Genomic DNA, 18,487 nt, shown 5'->3' on the forward strand with positions numbered 1-18,487 from the left:
GAAGAGCCTGAGGAAAAAAAGGTCCAGCAACAGCCCAAAGTGGGATCCAGCTCAAGGGAAGGCTCGAAGACCTGACACCATTACTGAGGTTATGGGGCGCTCACAAAAAGGGACCTATGATGACTGCTCTCCAAAAGACCCAACAGCTGAAAGAGTCAGATGTAGATATCTGTACCAAACCAATGGACAGAAGCTGCTGACCCCTCTGGTTGAATTAGGAAAAAGCTGGGAGAAGTTGAGGAGGGCGATTGTGTTAAGAGGACCAGCAGTCTCAATTAACTTGGACCCCCAAAATCTCTCAGACACTGGATCACCAACCAGGTAGCATACCCCAGCTGAGATGAGACACCCAACACATATATAGCAGAGGACTCCTGGGTTTGGACTCAGAAGATACACTTAACTCTCAAGAGACCGGAGGCCCCATGGAATTTTGAGGTCCTGTGGGGTGGGTGGGGTAGGGACATCCTTGTGGAGACCAGGATTGGGGTGGGGAGGATAGGTATGGGATGTGGAACAGTTGGAGGGTGGACTGGGAGGGGAATAAAATCTGGAATATAAAAATAATAAGTGAAAGAAATAAAGAAAGAAAAAAAGAGAGAGAAAAGTAGAAAGGGCATGCAAATAGCTAGAAAGCAATGTTCATCCATGGCCTATCAGCTCCTGCCTTCAGGTTCCTACCTAAAGGTTTTTCTCTGACCTCCCCAGATGATGGACTGACTACAAGGTGTAAGCTGAAATAAACTTTTTCTATGGCCATGGTGTTTTATCACATAACGAACCACAACTAAGACAAATGCCAGTTTATTGATGGGAGGGATTTTCATGCTTCCTGGTATTCAGCAGATCTTGGGGCTTCTCTGTAGAATTTTCTTTGGTGCTTTCCCCAAACTACCAAGTGACCTTGGATTTTGGTCACATTTCTGCCAGTTCATTATTTTTTTTCTCCTTTGAGTTCTTACTGCCTGTAAGGTACACCAAGGCAGAAAGCTAAAATGAATGTTGAGGGAAACAGAGTTTGTTGTACAATGCTGTAGCGGTCTGTGGTGGCAGATTCATCTGATGACACATTCTAGGCCAAAACTATCCAGTGTGATTTCAGCTTTTATTTTCTAGAGATTTGACCTACTAACTGAACATACTTAATTCCTAGTTTTAAGGAAAATAGTCTTTGCAGTTTCATGGTTTACTTCATATGTATTTCCTTTAGATTTTGTCCCCTGTCCTAACATTCTCAGAGGCTGGATTCAGGGCTGCTCTTCACTGATTCCTAGTTGCTTGCCTGTTCTGGATTGGTCAGTCTCATTGGAAAAGGTTATGTTTGTGCCGCAGAGAAGCCTCAGCAGTAAGAGTTCTTGGTTTCCCAGAATTTGGTTCCCAGCACCTACATGGCAGCTAATGACCCTTTGTAGCCCTCGTTCCAGAGGACTTCAGGCCCCTTTTCAGCATTCACAGGAACTGCAAGCACTTGGTACACAGGCAAAATACACATACACATAAAATCAACATAAAAATCTTTTTAAAAAAGTTATGTGGATAGGAATATAGCCTAGTTGCAGAGTACTTGCCTAGCAAGTGTGAGGCCTTTAGTTTAATATCCAGCAATACTTAGATGTGCGCACACACACACACACACACACACACACACACGGAGTTGTGTCTGTAATCTATGAAAATCTCCTGAAGAGTTTTTCTGCTTTAGGCAGTTGGGCATGTGCATAGGCACACAACACACGTGCTTGTGCATACTTACCTCAGGATCCCTGAAGATTTCCAATCCTAAGGAGTCATTTCAGGCACATTACATTCATATTGTTAATATAGAATTGTGGGTTTAGAGCAAACTGCTCCTCCATACCCCCAGCTTGCAGGCTCACTACTGTTCAAGTTCCAACTGCCACCAAACTCTTGTTCTGGCGAAGGCCTTTCTTTCTTCTGTGTGTCTTGTTCCTGCTTGCTTATAGCCACTCCAGGTCAGCTCTGGGCTACTTGCTTCCCTACCTGGGACTTAACTCTCTGATTTTAAAAAATTTACTTTTTGTCTTTTTGTTTTCGAAGTGTGTATGTGTGTGGGGGGAGGGGAGTATCCCTGGATACTATAACCACTGGAACAGATGATGCAGTTGGGGTCTAACAATTTTGGACAGAAATTAAGTTTCGTTTCTGAAAATGCATGTGCTTGGGAGCAAAAACACACATTACCTTTCTGGTCAGCGAATGAGTATCAGAAGCAGAAAAACTTCAACGGCCGGCATAACCTACTTGCATTCGTTTGGTTCCTAATTTACTTCTCAGCAAGTATAGGCTTAAGTACACTTTGCACGGGCTGGGCTGCTGTAAGTTTCAGAAACACATGTGACAAATGAGGGCTGACATCCGGGCTATGCTTTAATAGGCTGAACAACTGGCAAGGCCTACTCTTTTGTTTGCTCGTTTTGCAATAAGTCTTGCCATCACCTTCTCCTCTTTCTGAGATTTCCTTGCCTAGCAGGCACAATGCAGTTTTGATGTGCAATCTGATTTCAAAAGGCTCTTTGAGACAGCTAATCTTCTGGACACTCACTGTAATTAAATATTACGGCACAAACGGTATATAAGATACTCGCTTTCTTGAGAACTTCTCAGCACAGAGCGATGACATGGAGAAGGATAGATTTCACAGTACTTACTTTTAGGTTTCAGTGTGAACTTTTAACTCGCCCAGTACATGTAGGGCAATATGCAGTGTGGAGTAGATATCTTCATTGTCTTCTGCTTGGTCCTGAACTCTCATTTTACCTGGCCTAAGACCCGCTATCATATTAATCTGTATACACTGGGCTACCGGCTCACTCCACCTGCCAGCTCCCACTGCTGGCTTAGAACCATTCCTCCAGAAACACCGTTAAGTACAGTGGCCATTAAGCTTGGTGTCTTACAAATAAATGTGATTTATTAAGCTGAGATCCTAAGCATTGAAGACTATGCTTGTCTTGATGTATAAGTGAAGTGATGAAGACCAAGAGTCGCCCTCACAGAGCACCTAGGGTTGCTTCTCAGCACTAGTGCTGGACGGCTCATAACTGTAGCCTCAACTACAGAGGATCTGCTACCTTTCTCCTGGAGTCTGGGGTACCCCTCCCCCACACACACATAATGAAAAATAAATTAAACTTTAAATCTCCTTGAACTCAGTATGAGGCTGGAGAGGTAAGGCTTAAGAGCAGTTGGTGCTCTGCAGAGGACCCAGGTTTGGTTCTGAGCGTCCACATGGAGACGCACAGCTAATTCTAAGTCCAGTACCAGAGGGCCTGACTCCATCCTTTGGACTTTCAGGGCACCAAATTCACAGGAGGTGACATACAGACATATAGGTAAACGATTATACATATAAGATAAAAATAATAAATCTTCCAAAAACATAAACGTAGTCATGTTAAAATATTCAAAACAGTTCACCAGTGGCTTAATAATATCAATATAAAAACATAATGAAACCCCAATCTTCAATGACAACCATTTTTAGGTTTCTTTTTTAAAATTTTTTTTGAATATTTTTTCTTTTATTGAATTTTTTAAAATTTACATTTCAAATGTTATTCCCTTTCCTGGTTTCCCAGACATAACCCCCCTATCCAATCCCCATCCCCATCTTCTATAAGGGTGTTCCCCTCCCCATCCAGCCCCCCTCCCCTTCAACATTCCCCTACACTGGGGGTCCAACTTTGGCAGGACCAAGGGCTTCTCCTTCCATTGGTGCCCAACAAGGCCTTCCTCTGCTACATATGCAGCTGGAGCCCAGGGTCAGTCCATGTATAGTCTTTGGGTTGTGGCTTAGTCCCTGGAAGCTCTGGTTGGTTGGGATTGTTGTTCTTATGGGTTGCAAACCCCTTCAGCTCTTCCAGTCCTTTCTCTGACTCCTCCAACAGGGAGCCAGTTCTCAGTTCAATGTTTGCTGCTGGCATTTACCTCTGTATGTGACATGCTCTGGCTGTGTCTCTCAGGAGACATCTATATCTGGCTCCTGTCAGCATGCACTTCTTAGCTTCATCAATCTTATCTAGTTTTGGTGACTGTATATATATGGGCCACATGTGGGGCAGGCTCTGAATAGTTATTCCTTCAGTCTCTGCTCAAAACTTTGCCTCCATATCCCCTCCTATGAATATTTTGTTCCCCCTTTTAAGGAGTGAAGCATCCACACTTTGGTTGTCCTTCTTCTTGAGCTTCCTGTGGTCTGTGGATTGCATCTTGGGTAATTGGAGCTTTTGGGCTAATATCCACTCATCAGTGAGTGCATACCATGTGTGCTTTTCTGTGATTGGGTTAACTCACTCAGGATGAGATTTAATTCATTCATTTGCCTAGGAATTTCGTGAAGTCATTGTTTTTGATAGCTGAGTAGTACTCCATTGTGTAGATGTACCATATTTTCTGTATCCATTCCTCTGTTGAAGGGCATCTGGGTTCTTTCCAGCTTCTGACTATTATAAATAAGGCTACTATGAACATAGTGGAGCATGTGTCTTTGTTATATGTTGGAGTATCTTTTAGGAATATGCCCAAGAGAGGTATAGCTGGGTCCTCAGATACCAGATACACTCAAACTAATAGAAGAAAAAGTGGGGACTGGGAAAAATTTCCTGAACAAAACACCAATGGCTTATGCAAGAATCAACAAATGTGACCTCATAAAACTGCAAAGTTTTTGTAAGGCAAAGGAGTCGGTCATTAAGACAAAACGGCGAGGGGGTTATCTCATTTAAGACATGAAAAGCGCTCTGCACCCAAATCCCGTGGGAGGGAGAGCTAAACCTTCAGAGAGGCAGACAAGCCTGGGAAACCAGAAGTGACTGCTCCCTGCACACACATCTCGGACGCCAGAGGAAAAAGCCAAAGACCATCTGGAACCCTGGTGCACTGAAGCTCCCGGAAGGGGCGGCACAGGTCTTCCTGGTTGCTGCCGCTGCAGAGAGCCCGTGGGGAGCACCCCACGAGCGAACCTGAGCCTCGGGACCACAGGTAAGACCAAATTTTCTGCTGCAAGAAAGCTGCCTGGTGAGCTTGGGACACAGGAAAGCAGAATTTCTCTAGGACCGGGCACGTTCTGTGTTTACCGGAAGTCCCACACCCGCGGATCCCGGCCCGCAGCAGCTCTCTGCTCCCAGACCCGGTGAGAGAGAGACCCAACCGCCTGGTCAGGTGGGCACTCCTGAGGCTGCAGAGCGGAAGAGACCACCAACTCTGCTCACCCCTGCCCACATCCCTGGCCCAAGAGGAAACTGTATAAGGCCTCTGGGCTCCCGTGGGGAAGGGCCCAGGAGCGGCAGGACCCCTGTGCCTGAGACACCGCCGGAACCTGAAAGAAACAGACCGGATAAACAGTTCTCTGCACCCAAATCCCGTGGGAGGGAGAGCTAAACCTTCAGAGAGGCAGACAAGCCTGGGAAACCAGAAGTGACTGCTCCCTGCACACACATCTCGGACGCCAGAGGAAAAAGCCAAAGACCATCTGGAACCCTGGTGCACTGAAGTTCCCGGAAGGGGCGGCACAGGTCTTCCTGGTTGCTGCCGCTGCAGAGAGCCCGTGGGCAGCACCCCACGAGCGAACCTGAGCCTCGGGACCACAGGTAAGACCAAATTTTCTGCTGCAAGAAAGCTGCCTGGTGAACTCAAGACACAGGCCCACAGGAACAGCTGAAGACCTGTAGAGAAGAAAAACTACACGCCAGAAAGCAGAACACTCTGTCCCCATAACTGACTGAAAGAGAGGAAAACAGGTCTACAGCACTCCTGTCACACAGGCTTATAGGACAGTCTAGCCACTGTCAGAAATAGCAGAACAAAGTAACACTAGAGATAATCTGATGGCGAGAGGCAAGCGCAGGAACCCAAGCAACAGAAACCAAGACTACATGGCATCATCGGAGCCCAATTCTCCCACCAAAACAAACATGGAATATCCAAACACACCAGAAAAGCAAGATCTAGTTACAAAATCATATTTGATCATGATGCTGGAGGACTTCAAGAAAGACATGAACACACTTAGGGAAGCACAGGAAAACATTAATAAACAAGTAAAAGCCTACAGAGAGGAATCGCAAAAATCCCTGAAAGAATTCCAGGAAAACACAAACAGTTGAAGGAATTAAAAATGGAAATAGAAGCAATCAAGAAAGAACACATGGAAACAACCCTGGATATAGAAAACCAAAAGAAGAGACAAGGAGCTGTAGATACAAGCCTCACCAACAGAATTCAAGAGATGGAAGAGAGAATCTCAGGAGCAGAAGATTCCATAGAAATCATTGACTCAACTGTCAAAGATAATGTAAAGCGGAAAAAGCTACTGGTCCAAAACATACAGGAAATCCAGGACTCAATGAGAAGATCAAACCTAAGGATAATAGGTGTAGAAGAGAGTGAAGACTCCCAGCTCAAAGGACCAGTAAATATCTTCAACAAAATCATAGAAGAAAACTTCCCTAACCTAAAAAAAGAGATACCCATAGACATACAAGAAGCCTACAGAACTCCAAATAGATTGGACCAGAAAAGAAACACCTCCCGTCACATAATTGTCAAAACACCAAACGCACAAAATAAAGAAAGAATATTAAAAGCAGTAAGGGAAAAAGGTCAAGTAACATATAAAGGGAGACCTATCAGAATCACACCAGACTTCTCGCCAGAAACTATGAAGGCCAGAAGATCCTGGACTGATGTCATACAGACCCTAAGAGAACACAAATGCCAGCCCAGGTTACTGTATCCAGCAAAACTCTCAATTAACATTGATGGAGAAACCAAGATATTCCATGACAAAACCAAATTTACACAATATCTTTCTACAAATCCAGCACTACAAAGGATAATAAATGGTAAAGCCCAACATAAGGAGGCAAGCTATACCCTAGAAGAAGCAAGAAACTAATCGTCTTGGCAACAAAACAAAGAGAATGAAAGCACACAAACATAACCTCACATCCAAATATGAATATAACGGGAAGCAATAATCACTATTCCTTAATATCTCTCAATATCAATGGCCTCAACTCCCCAATAAAAAGACATAGATTAACAAACTGGATACGCAACGAGGACCCTGCATTCTGCTGCCTACAGGAAACACACCTCAGAGACAAAGACAGACACTACCTCAGAGTGAAAGGCTGGAAAACAACTTTCCAAGCAAATGGTCAGAAGAAGCAAGCTGGAGTAGCCATTCTAATATCAAATAAAATCAATTTCCAACTAAAAGTCATCAAAAAAGATAAGGAAGGACACTTCATATTCATCAAAGGAAAAATCCACCAAGATGAACTCTCAATCCTAAATATCTATGCCCCAAATACAAGGGCACCTACATACGTAAAAGAAACCTTACTAAAGCTCAAAACACACATTGCACCTCACACAATAATAGTGGGAGACTTCAACACCCCACTCTCATCAATGGACAGATCATGGAAACAGAAATTAAACAGTGATGTCGACAGACTAAGAGAAGTCATGAGCCAAATGGACTTAACGGATATTTATAGAACATTCTATCCTAAAGCAAAAGGATATACCTTCTTCTCAGCTCCTCATGGTACTTTCTCCAAAATTGACCATATAATTGGTCAAAAAACGGGCCTCAACAGGTACAGAAAGATAGAGATAATCCCATGCATGCTATCGGACCACCACGGCCTAAAACTGGTCTTCAATAACAATAAGGGAAGAATGCCCACATATACGTGGAAATTGAACAATGCTCTACTCAATGATAACCTGGTCAAGGAAGAAATAAAGAAATTAAAAACTTTTTAGAATTTAATGAAAATGAAGATACAACATACCCAAACTTATGGGACACAATGAAAGCTGTGCTAAGAGGAAAACTCATAGCGCTGAGTGCCTGCAGAAAGAAACAGGAAAGAGCATATGTCAGCAGCTTGACAGCACACCTAAAAGCTCTAGAACAAAAAGAAGCAAATACACCCAGGAGGAGTAGAAGGCAGGAAATAATCAAACTCAGAGCTGAAATCAACCAAGTAGAAACAAAAAGGACCATAGAAAGAATCAACAGAACCAAAAGTTGGTTCTTTGAGAAAATCAACAAGATAGATAAACCCTTAGCCAGACTAACGAGAGGACACAGAGAGTGCGTCCAAATTAACAAAATTAGAAATGAAAAGGGAGACATAACTACAGATTCAGAGGAAATTCAAAAAATCATCAGATCTTACTATAAAAACCTATATTCAACAAAATTTGAAAATCTTCAGGAAATGGACAATTTCCTAGACAGATACCAGGTATCGAAGTTAAATCAGGAACAGATAAACCAGTTAAACAACCCCATAACTCCTAAGGAAATAGAAGCAGTCATTAAAGGTCTTCCAACCAAAAAGAGCCCAGGTCCAGACGGGTTTAGTGCAGAATTCTATCAAACCTTCATAGAAGACCTCATACCAATATTATCCAAACTATTCCACAAAATTGAAACAGATGGAGCACTACCGAATTCCTTCTACGAAGCCACAATTACTCTTATACCTAAACCACACAAAGACACAACAAAGAAAGAGAACTTCAGACCAATTTCCCTTATGAATATCGACGCAAAAATACTCAATAAAATTCTGGCAAACCGAATTCAAGAGCACATCAAAACAATCATCCACCATGATCAAGTAGGCTTCATCCCAGGCATGCAGGGATGGTTTAATATAAGGAAAACCATCAACGTGATCCATCATATAAACAAACTGAAAGAACAGAACCACATGATCATTTCATTAGATGCTGAGAAAGCATTTGACAAAATTCAACACCCCTTCATGATAAAAGTCCTGGAAAGAATAGGAATTCAAGGCCCATACCTAAACATAGTAAAAGCCATATACAGCAAACCAGTTGCTAACATTAAACTAAATGGAGAGAAACTCGAAGCAATCCCACTAAAATCAGGGACTAGACAAGGCTGCCCACTCTATCCCTACTTATTCAATATAGTTCTTGAAGTTCTAGCCAGAGCAATCAGACAACAAAAGGAGATCAAGGGGATACAGATCGGAAAAGAAGAAGTCAAAATATCACTATTTGCAGATGACATGATAGTATATTTAAGTGATCCCAAAAGTTCCACCAGAGAACTACTAAAGCTGATAAACAACTTCAGCAAAGTGGCTGGGTATAAAATTAACTCAAATAAATCAGTTGCCTTCCTCTATACAAAAGAGAAACAAGCCGAGAAAGAAATTAGGGAAACGACACCCTTCATAATAGACCCAAATAATATAAAGAACCTCGGTGTGACTTTAACCAAGCAAGTAAAAGATCTGTACAATAAGAACTTCAAGACACTGAGGAAAGAAATTGAAGAAGACCTCAGAAGATGGAAAGATCTCCCATGCTCATGGATTGGCAGGATTAATATAGTAAAAATGCCCATTTACCAAAAGCAATCTACAGATTCAATGCAATCCCCATCAAAATACCAATCCAATTCTTCAAAGAGTTAGACAGAACAATTTGCAAATTCATCTGGAATAACAAAAAACCCAGGATAGCTAAAGCTATCCTCAACAATAAAAGGACTTCAGGGGGAATCACTATCCCTGAACTCAAGCAGTATTACAGAGCAATAGTGATAAAAACTGCATGGTATTGGTACAGAGACAGACAGATAGACCAATGGAATAGAATTGAAGACCCAGAAATGAACCCACACACCTATGGTCACTTGATTTTTGACAAAGGAGCCAAAACCATCCAATGGAAAAAAGATAGCATTTTCAGCAAATGGTGCTGGTTCAACTGGAGGGCAACATGTAGAAGAATGCAGATCGATCCATGCTTATCACCCTGTACAAAGCTTAAGTCCAAGTGGATCAAGGACCTCCACATCAAACCAGACACACTCAAACTAATAGAAGAAAAACTAGGGAAGCATCTGGAACACATGGGCACTGGAAAAAATTTCCTGAACAAAACACCAATGGCTTATGCTCTAAGATCAAGAATCGACAAATGGGATCTCATAAAACTGCAAAGCTTCTGTAAGGCAAAGGACACGGTGGTTAGGACAAAACGGCAACCAACAGATTGGGAAAAGATCTTTACCAATCCTACAACAGATAGAGGCCTTATATCCAAAATATACAAAGAACTCAAGAAGTTAGACCGCAGGGAAACAAATAACCCTATTAAAAAATGGGGTTCAGAGCTAAACAAAGAATTCACAGCTGAGGAATGCCGAATGGCTGAGAAACACCTAAAGAAATGTTCAACATCTTTAGTCATAAGGGAAATGCAAATCAAAACAACCCTGAGATTTCACCTCACACCAGTGAGAATGGCTAAGATCAAAAACTCAGGTGACAGCAGATGCTGGCGAGGATGTGGAGAAAGAGGAACACTCCTCCATTGTTGGTGGGATTGCAGACTGGTAAAACCATTCTGGAAATCAGTCTGGAGGTTCCTCAGAAAATTGGACATTGAACTGCCTGAGGATCCAGCTATACCTCTCTTGGGCATATACCCAAAAGATGCCTCAACATATAAAAGAGACACGTGCTCCACTATGTTCATCGCAGCCTTATTTATAATAGCCAGAAAATGGAAAGAACCCAGATGCCCTTCAACAGAGGAATGGATACAGAAAATGTGGTACATCTACACAATGGAATATTACTCAGCTATCAAAAACAACGAGTCTATGAAATTCGTAGGCAAATGGTTGGAACTGGAAAATATCATCCTGAGTGAGCTAACCCAATCACAGAAAGACATACATGGTGTGCACTCATTGATAAGTGGCTATTAGCCCAAATGCTTGAATTACCCTAGATCCCTAGAACAAACGAAACTCAAGACGGATGATCAAAATGTGAATGCTTCACTCCTTCTTTAAATGAGGAAAAAGAATACCCTTGGCAGGGAAGGGAGAGGCAAAGATTAAAACAGAGACTGAAGGAACACCCATTCAGAGCCTGCCCCACAGGTGGCCCATACATATACAGCCACCCAATTAGACAAGATGGATGAAGCAAAGAAGTGCAGACCGACAGGAGCCGGATGTAGATCGCTCCTGAGAGACACAGCCAGAATACAGCAAATACAGAGGCGAATGCCAGCAGCAAACCACTGAGCTGAGAATAGGTCCCCCGTTGAAGGAATCAGAGAAAGAACTGGAAGAGCTTGAAGGGGCTCGAGACCCCAAAAGTACAACAATGTCAAGCAACCAGAGCTTCCAGGGACTAAGCCACTACCTAAAGACTATATATGGACTGACCCTGGACTCTGACCCCATAGGTAGCAATGAATATCCTAGTAAGAGCACCAGTGGAAGGGGAAGCCCTGGGTCCTGCTAAGACTGAACCCCCAGTGAACTAGACTATGGGGGGAGGGCGGCAATGGGGGGAGGGTTGGGAGGGGAACACCCATAAGGAAGGGGAGGGGGGAGGGGGATTTTGCCCGGAAACCGGGAAAGGGAATAACACTTGAAATGTATATAAGAAATACTCAAGTTAATAAAAAAAAAATAAATAAAATAAAAAATAAAAAAAAAAAAGACAAAACGGCAACCAACAGATTGGGAAAAGATCCTTACTAATCCTATATCTGATAGAAGGCTAGTATTCAAAATATACAAAGAACACAAGAAGTTAGACTCCAGAGAGACAAATAACCCTATTAAAATGGGGTACAGAGATAAAGAATTTTCAGCTGAGGAATATCGAATGGCTGAGAAGTGCCTAAAGAAATGTTCAGCATCCTTAGTCATCAGGGAAATGCAAATCAAAACAACCCTGAGATTCTACCTCACACCAGTCAGAATGGCTAAGATCAAAAACTCAGGTGACAACAGATGCTGGTGAGGATGTAGAGAAAGAGGAACACTCCTCCATTATTGATGGGATTGCAAACTGGTACAACCATTCCGGAAATCAGTCTGGAGATTCCTCAGAAAACTGGACATTTTAAAGTTTCTTATATATATTTCCAGATACATTCTGAACAGAGTTTAAATACTATATGTTGTCTGGAAGACACATTTCTGTCATTGAAATGATACTAAAATATCAATAAAAAGTGATTTTTCTTTTAAAGTTTTCTTTGCCGTGGACAAGAAAACTGGAAATGGTATTACAGAATATATTTACAGAATATATATATATATTCTGTATATACAGAATTTATATTATGTATATACAGTATATATACATAACAGAAATATATATATAACAGAAATATATATATACACATACATATTTAAATTTCAGAAACGGGCAGTAGCTAACTATCTTAGCTCCAAAGAATGCAAATGGCTGTGATATGGGAGGACTCTGAAGGAGGTGGGTTCCCCAAGGCTTGCTCTGTAAATAGTATGGCTGGCTGAAATGCTCTGGAGCACCCACAGGATTCTGTGCACAGATGGGAGCACTCAGAGAAAACAAGAGGGGTTCAAAATCTTTTTGTATTCAGCACTGAGCAAAACAGAAATGAAGCTTTGAACTTACTTGACAGAATTCTAGCAGACAGAGAAAAGGCCTGTCAGTGCTGAGAGGAAAGGGGCTTTGTAGGCAAGCAGGCTGGCGAGGAGAGCAGGGGGAGATCCATCCATTAAAAGCTCCCCTGTCCACACAGATTCCAATGTGTTGTAAAATACAAGTGTACAGCAAAGAACCATCAGAATGTGGACAAAAACCATAATGTGAGAGGCACACCCAAACACACAAGACAAAATGAGGCAGTAAAGGAAGTAGGAGAAAACACCAGACACTGAAGTCAGACAATTAGAAATAAGTAATGGAGTGTAAGAAACAAAAGAGAAGACAGAAAAACGTCCAGAACAACTTAAGGAGTAGAATAAAAAACATCTGAAGAGAATGGATAAAGAAGGTGCTCTATGGAGAGGAAGGGAGGAGCAAATGACTACAGGTTGAGTAGAGAAGGGCCAGCATCTGAACAACAAGGTACTCCAGGAATGTCAGGCAGAGAAGGCAATAGGAGAGGATATTCTTTTCTCAACGCTGGATGCAGGGAGCCCACAGATAAAACACTACTGTGCCCAGCACCAGCAACGGATACAAAAGCTGTATCAAGGCACAGCAAGGACAACCTTATAGAAAAGGAATTAGCAAAAGACAGCAGCTTCCAGGAGGGAAGGAAAACGAGTGAGGCATCAGAGTAACATCAAACATCGAGAACACTGAAAGTTGGACAGCAATGGGATGGTGCTTTCACTGTCTGGAGGGAGAGATGAGTGTTCCATTGTAGACTGCTGTCTCTGCTCGGAGTATTCCCTAGCCCTGAAGGCACAGTAAAGCTGTTTTCAAGGCACACAGCTAAAAAATTCACTCACTATGCAACTTCCCCCAGGGGCTACAGGGCATTCTCACTCCAGAAAGAGAAAAGTACGGAGGATGTTCCGGGTTGGAGGTCCCGAGTGTCAGCTCTGTTCCAGGGCAGCGGGACTGCTTGTGATAGGTCAGTGAGATGGAAACTGCCTGCCGGGATTTTCAGAATAATAAGGGCTTCAGTACAGCCAGGCGTGTTCTAATCCATTAGCAGTACAGCTTTAGAGATGGATCTAGAATCAATCAGTGCCAGGTAAATTAGGTACAAGGTTATTTTAGCAAATTGAACTGGAGAAAGTAGTTAATTTTGACTAAAAATGCGACTTTTTAGCTCTTTGCCTTTAAAATATATACACGCACATAATGCAGTGGTCTCAAGCTTCCTAATGCTGCAACCTCTTAATACAGTTCCTCCTGCCATGGTGACCCCAACCACAAAGTCGCTTTCATTGCTGCTTCATAATTGCAGTCCTGCTGTCCTGAATCATAATGTAAATATGTCTTTTCCGATGGTCTTTGGCCACCCCCGTGAAAGGGCCATTGAACACACAAAAGGGTCACGATTCACAGGCTGAGGAGCACTGATACAATGAATACAATTTTAATGCAGTATTATATAATAAAATATATTTTGAATACAACTATAGCTGAGTAGGCATTGTAAACTACGATGCTCTCAGATAGATATCTTACAGGTAATGTCATATCAACTCTATAAACGAACTTCCTATTCTCTTCTATTACGTACTGCTGTGCCAAGCTTGTGGACATACATGTTAAAATTATGGAGTTTAAGTACACATCAGGATGCTGTGATCCAGAGATAAAGGCACAGTAACAATTCAGTGTCAGTCAAGACAGCGTCACCAGCACTGGCGAGGGAGGGACAGCAAACCACACCACACTCATTAAAACCATCTTTGCCACCTGGAACTCATATGAAAACACACAATACCATTTTACCTTTATGTGCATGCATTTAAAATAATTTTTTCCTATTACTTAATCTCAATTAATAAAAAAAAAACTCTCCTCATTTAGATTCCTATTCCATGTGCTTGTTTTTTTTTTGTTTGTTTGTTTGCTTTTTTTTGGGGGGGGTTGTTGCTGTTTTTTCTTTTTTCTTTTTTTTCCCTACCAACTTCTTGTTAAGAACTTCTTGTCCTTCACTAAGTGGACAAAATTATCCTTGAAAGATGAATTTCACAGTAACTTTTTATGTTCTAAAAGCATTGCATACTTACACACATATAGTTTTAATTATAGGCATGCTCTTATTTTTAAGATGCTAAAATATTTACTATGATATAAAGACAATTAATCACAGGTTATGTTTCACAGACTCTAATGTGATACTGCCAAGCCATCTTTTCAGGAGTAACTAACAAAGTAAAAATGCTGCCCCAAAAGAAAAACATGCTTTTTGAACACTTAAGATTTTATTTTACTTACTATTACAAGATTCACATTTTCACACCCTTTAGTGTTTGTTTACTGATAGCAGAGGTGGGATGAGGTGTGGCGATATACACCGACATTCTGAGAACTCAGGTGACCTAGGCCAGAGCACTGCTTGAACCACGGAATTTGAATCATCTGTGGCCACAAAGTCAGACTGTCTAATGAAACTAAGACCAAGACAAAACAAAACAGGAGAGAATAACTAATACACCTTTAAAATATAATTTTTAGGTGTTCTCTTAACAAGACGACTCTTAAGTCACATGTAAACTTCCTGAAAATCTTTGTAGTACTAACACAGTTCTATAAGACAAGGACCTCTGCAATGCTCTGAGAAGGCTCCAAGACTGCAATGTATGTACCCACTGAGATTTTCGTGAGTTTGATGGCACGTATACTACAAAAGTGGGTTTAGGATCAATGGTAACCCACTAAGATTTCCCACCTTAGAAAGTGATATTTTCAGAACAAAATTAGTTCACTGATATACTCAATAGCAAACTGCAATTCCTTGATTCAAAATGTAAATTTATTTTAAGATAATATAACAATTAAGATGTAGCTTCACAATTAAGTTTTGTAGTAACAATCAGATTTTAGGCTAAAATAATTTATTATAAACTATTCTGAGAAGTACCAAATACCGTTTACCATGTAGGCTTTCTTCAAGAAGCATAACACTAAAATTATATGCAGAGGTTAATGTTGGTGAAATTTGTGTAATTTGTAGAAGGAAAATTCGAAGCTAACATTTGTGAATTTAGTGCATTATTTGAAAACATTCAAAAATACTTCAACTGACTTAACCATACCCTACCTCTACTATATAGGCAGAAAAGTTTAAGAGTGCTGAGAGGGAAGCCACTGTCACTCACCATTCTCTTACCTTATTAATTGGTCAGAGTATTTTATTTCCCTCATTTTTATATTATTTTGCCACCTTATATATAAACAGCTTCACAATAAAGCAATAAGGGACAGTGGCTGTGAATATATTATGTTATTTTCTTGGGACATTGACATACTTACAAAGGATCTTTGAATAGGTTATTTAACTTTTAATCCGTATCAACAAGGTTTCCATTATGTGTAATAAAATACCTAATAGACAAAGATTAATTTGTATTTTTTCAATGATTTTATACACCATGTATTACTAAGAACAATCTAGGCCTAAGACATGATAAATGTGTATGTAGCAGGTGAAATTATGTAAGTATAACTCTACTGCATTTGCATATTTATATTTCTTTATTGGTGCAATAAATAATATCAGACAAAGAATGTGGAAGGGTCTAAAAACATAATCAATACTAATAACACAAAAATAACATTTTACAAATAGGCTGATGCAGACCAATTTCACATTCAATAACTTAAAATAAAGCCAGTGTTTCCTATTTTCCGATGCAAAAGCAAAGTAATGGTTGGAGTGTATGCAATTTATACTATGTACATCTTATAAAAGAAGATAAATCAATCTATTAATCTTTTGACATGCAATACATAAATATATTAGCTTAAAACTCATTGCGTTATTTATAGTACCCTTGTATAAATCAGTTTTATCATGTAGCCAAAGTTCTATTAAATATTCTAAAATTATTTTTCAATGTGAAAATCTAGGATCTCTTTTTCTTTCTTCCCCTTCCCCTTCTTTTTCAGAGTTGGGAATTAAACCTGAGGCCTCACACATGGCAGGCAAACCCTCCACCACTAAGCTACACTTTTTCTTCTTCTAAGTGGCCAGGGTGGCTTGAGCGTACACTACAGCCCAGGCAGACTTTGAGTTGTGACCCATGCTGGCCAGTCTCTCAAGTGGGGTTTTTCAAGAGAAAGTTTTATTTTCTCTTTTAAGACATATTATTTCGATGTAATGGATTAGTTATAAATGATTAATCACTACTGACTGTTTGGATCAATTTTGCATGTGGTCCTTTTTTCAAGAAACAAAACATTATCTTCTATCAAATAAATATACATCAACCTTCTAGGCCAACTATATTAGTTTTGATGCTACTAACATATATTAATAATATCCACTATGTTACTGATCTTGTTTCCATGTCACTCCTGTGACTAGGAACCTCACGATGGTGATTACTACTACCACTCTTCTTGCTTCTAACACCAGCACACGGCTGCTGTGTTTTCTTAGAAAGAAAATCTAAATTTCTTTTAAAATAAAATACCTGAATTCCTGTTGGCTTTGGTACAAAAACAAAACAAGACAAGACACACAAAGAACGGCAAAAACAAAAATTTACATAAATCCAACAATGTATATTACATAAGTACTTTTAAAAGCTGAAAGTACAATGTAAACCATCATCCTATTGCTTAGTAAATTCTCACTTGTTTTCTGAAATTACTTCAGTATAATTAAATACAAGATAAATAACAAATACTTACAACAATGAAGGGCCCAAGACAAGCCTGAAGCAATACTCACTGTATGAACACACGCTCACAGTGCAAACTGAAGAAATGTGTTTCCATCTATAGTCATCATTCATAAATTATTCTGAAATAAAGGACGTTTCTAATAAATAAACAATCTAAATATTCTCAGATGGTCATCGGGACTACCCATGTTAGGGAATGAAGAGTTCAGAGCAGTCAGTCAAGGCGAAAGCTCAGTGATTACACTCAGTGTTTGCAGCAGGTTTCTCTGGTGGTGCTCGGGCTCAGTCCCCGTTAATGCTTGTAGTTACAAGACGAAGTTTTCCTCTGATGTTGATAAACTCCGTTCAAGGAAAAAGATGTACATTTCAGAGCATTCCACATTCCTTTTATTTTCTGCATGCTCTGACTTTATATTGGATCCACTCAAAATCTTGCTCCTTGCCTAGTCACATAGATTATATTCTTCCAATTCTTGTTTAGGAGGATCTAGTTAAACAAAACAAAACAAACACATAACAGCAAAGCAGTACTTATGTAAGTCAAGGTAATGACATTTAATTTAAACTTTAACAGAAATTATATGAAGCAGTCATCTAATTAAAATCAATACAGATAAAATAAAAGAATCTAGTGTACACAAATTTTAGTTTACAAGTGCATAGCTTTTTAGAAACTGTATTTATCTGTTGTTTGTACTTGTGCATAGAGGTAGCGTGTAAGTGGGCCATCCCAGTGACCCAGGTTCACATTTTGTTAAGAAACTCCTTTGAGACTCAGTTTCAGGGAGGTATAGATTTAGGGAGTCACTTTAAGCTATGGTTCTGTGCACTAATATAGACAATTAGTGGTAGTGGAAGCTATGGCAAGCAGAATGAGACACTATATTCAGGGATGCACTGTTTCAGTGCATTATTCTTGTTTTGTAAGGCAGCACACAGTTTCTCAAAATACAAGTATGGGAGACCCTAGGTAGCGGAGTCCCAACAGTTACCTAAATGGATGAACAGCCTGCTGCTCTCCTCAGTATTCTGGACCACTATTTCCCAAAACGGATTCTATATCTGAGAGACCTCAAAGCTACCTCACAGAATACTGAGCATTTCGGGTTCTTTTCATAAAGACAAAACCGAATAGCAGCAAACTAAAAGCCGATACATTCTATGAGGAAAACAGCAATGAGGCCATTTCTTCTACATTTTTCAAAGTTGACAATGTGATGGCTGGTTGGTGTTGTCACTTGACAGAAGCTATAGTCACCTGGGAGACAGGTCTCTGGACATGCTTGT

At 40.5% G+C, this 18,487-nt stretch overlaps 1 protein-coding gene across 5 annotated transcripts in view; it reads right to left on the reverse strand.

Annotated features, from left to right (window-relative positions):
• Window positions 1-15,306: 15,306 nt before the first annotated feature.
• Window positions 15,307-18,487, reverse strand: part of Micu3 (mitochondrial calcium uptake family, member 3) — an 89,601-nt gene continuing 86,420 nt past the window's right edge. For 4 of the 5 annotated variants that reach the window (XM_039094721.2, XM_008771293.4, XM_006253200.5 and 1 more), the window contains one exon: window positions 15,307-17,687. The gene's annotated coding sequence lies outside the window, so the exon portion shown is untranslated. The remainder of the gene's footprint in view (window positions 17,688-18,487) is intronic. The other variant, NM_001191892.1, reaches the window with a different exon arrangement.

Source organism: Rattus norvegicus, chromosome 16 (genome assembly GCF_036323735.1).
Source record: "Rattus norvegicus strain BN/NHsdMcwi chromosome 16, GRCr8, whole genome shotgun sequence".
Lineage (NCBI taxonomy): Eukaryota > Metazoa > Chordata > Mammalia > Rodentia > Muridae > Rattus > Rattus norvegicus.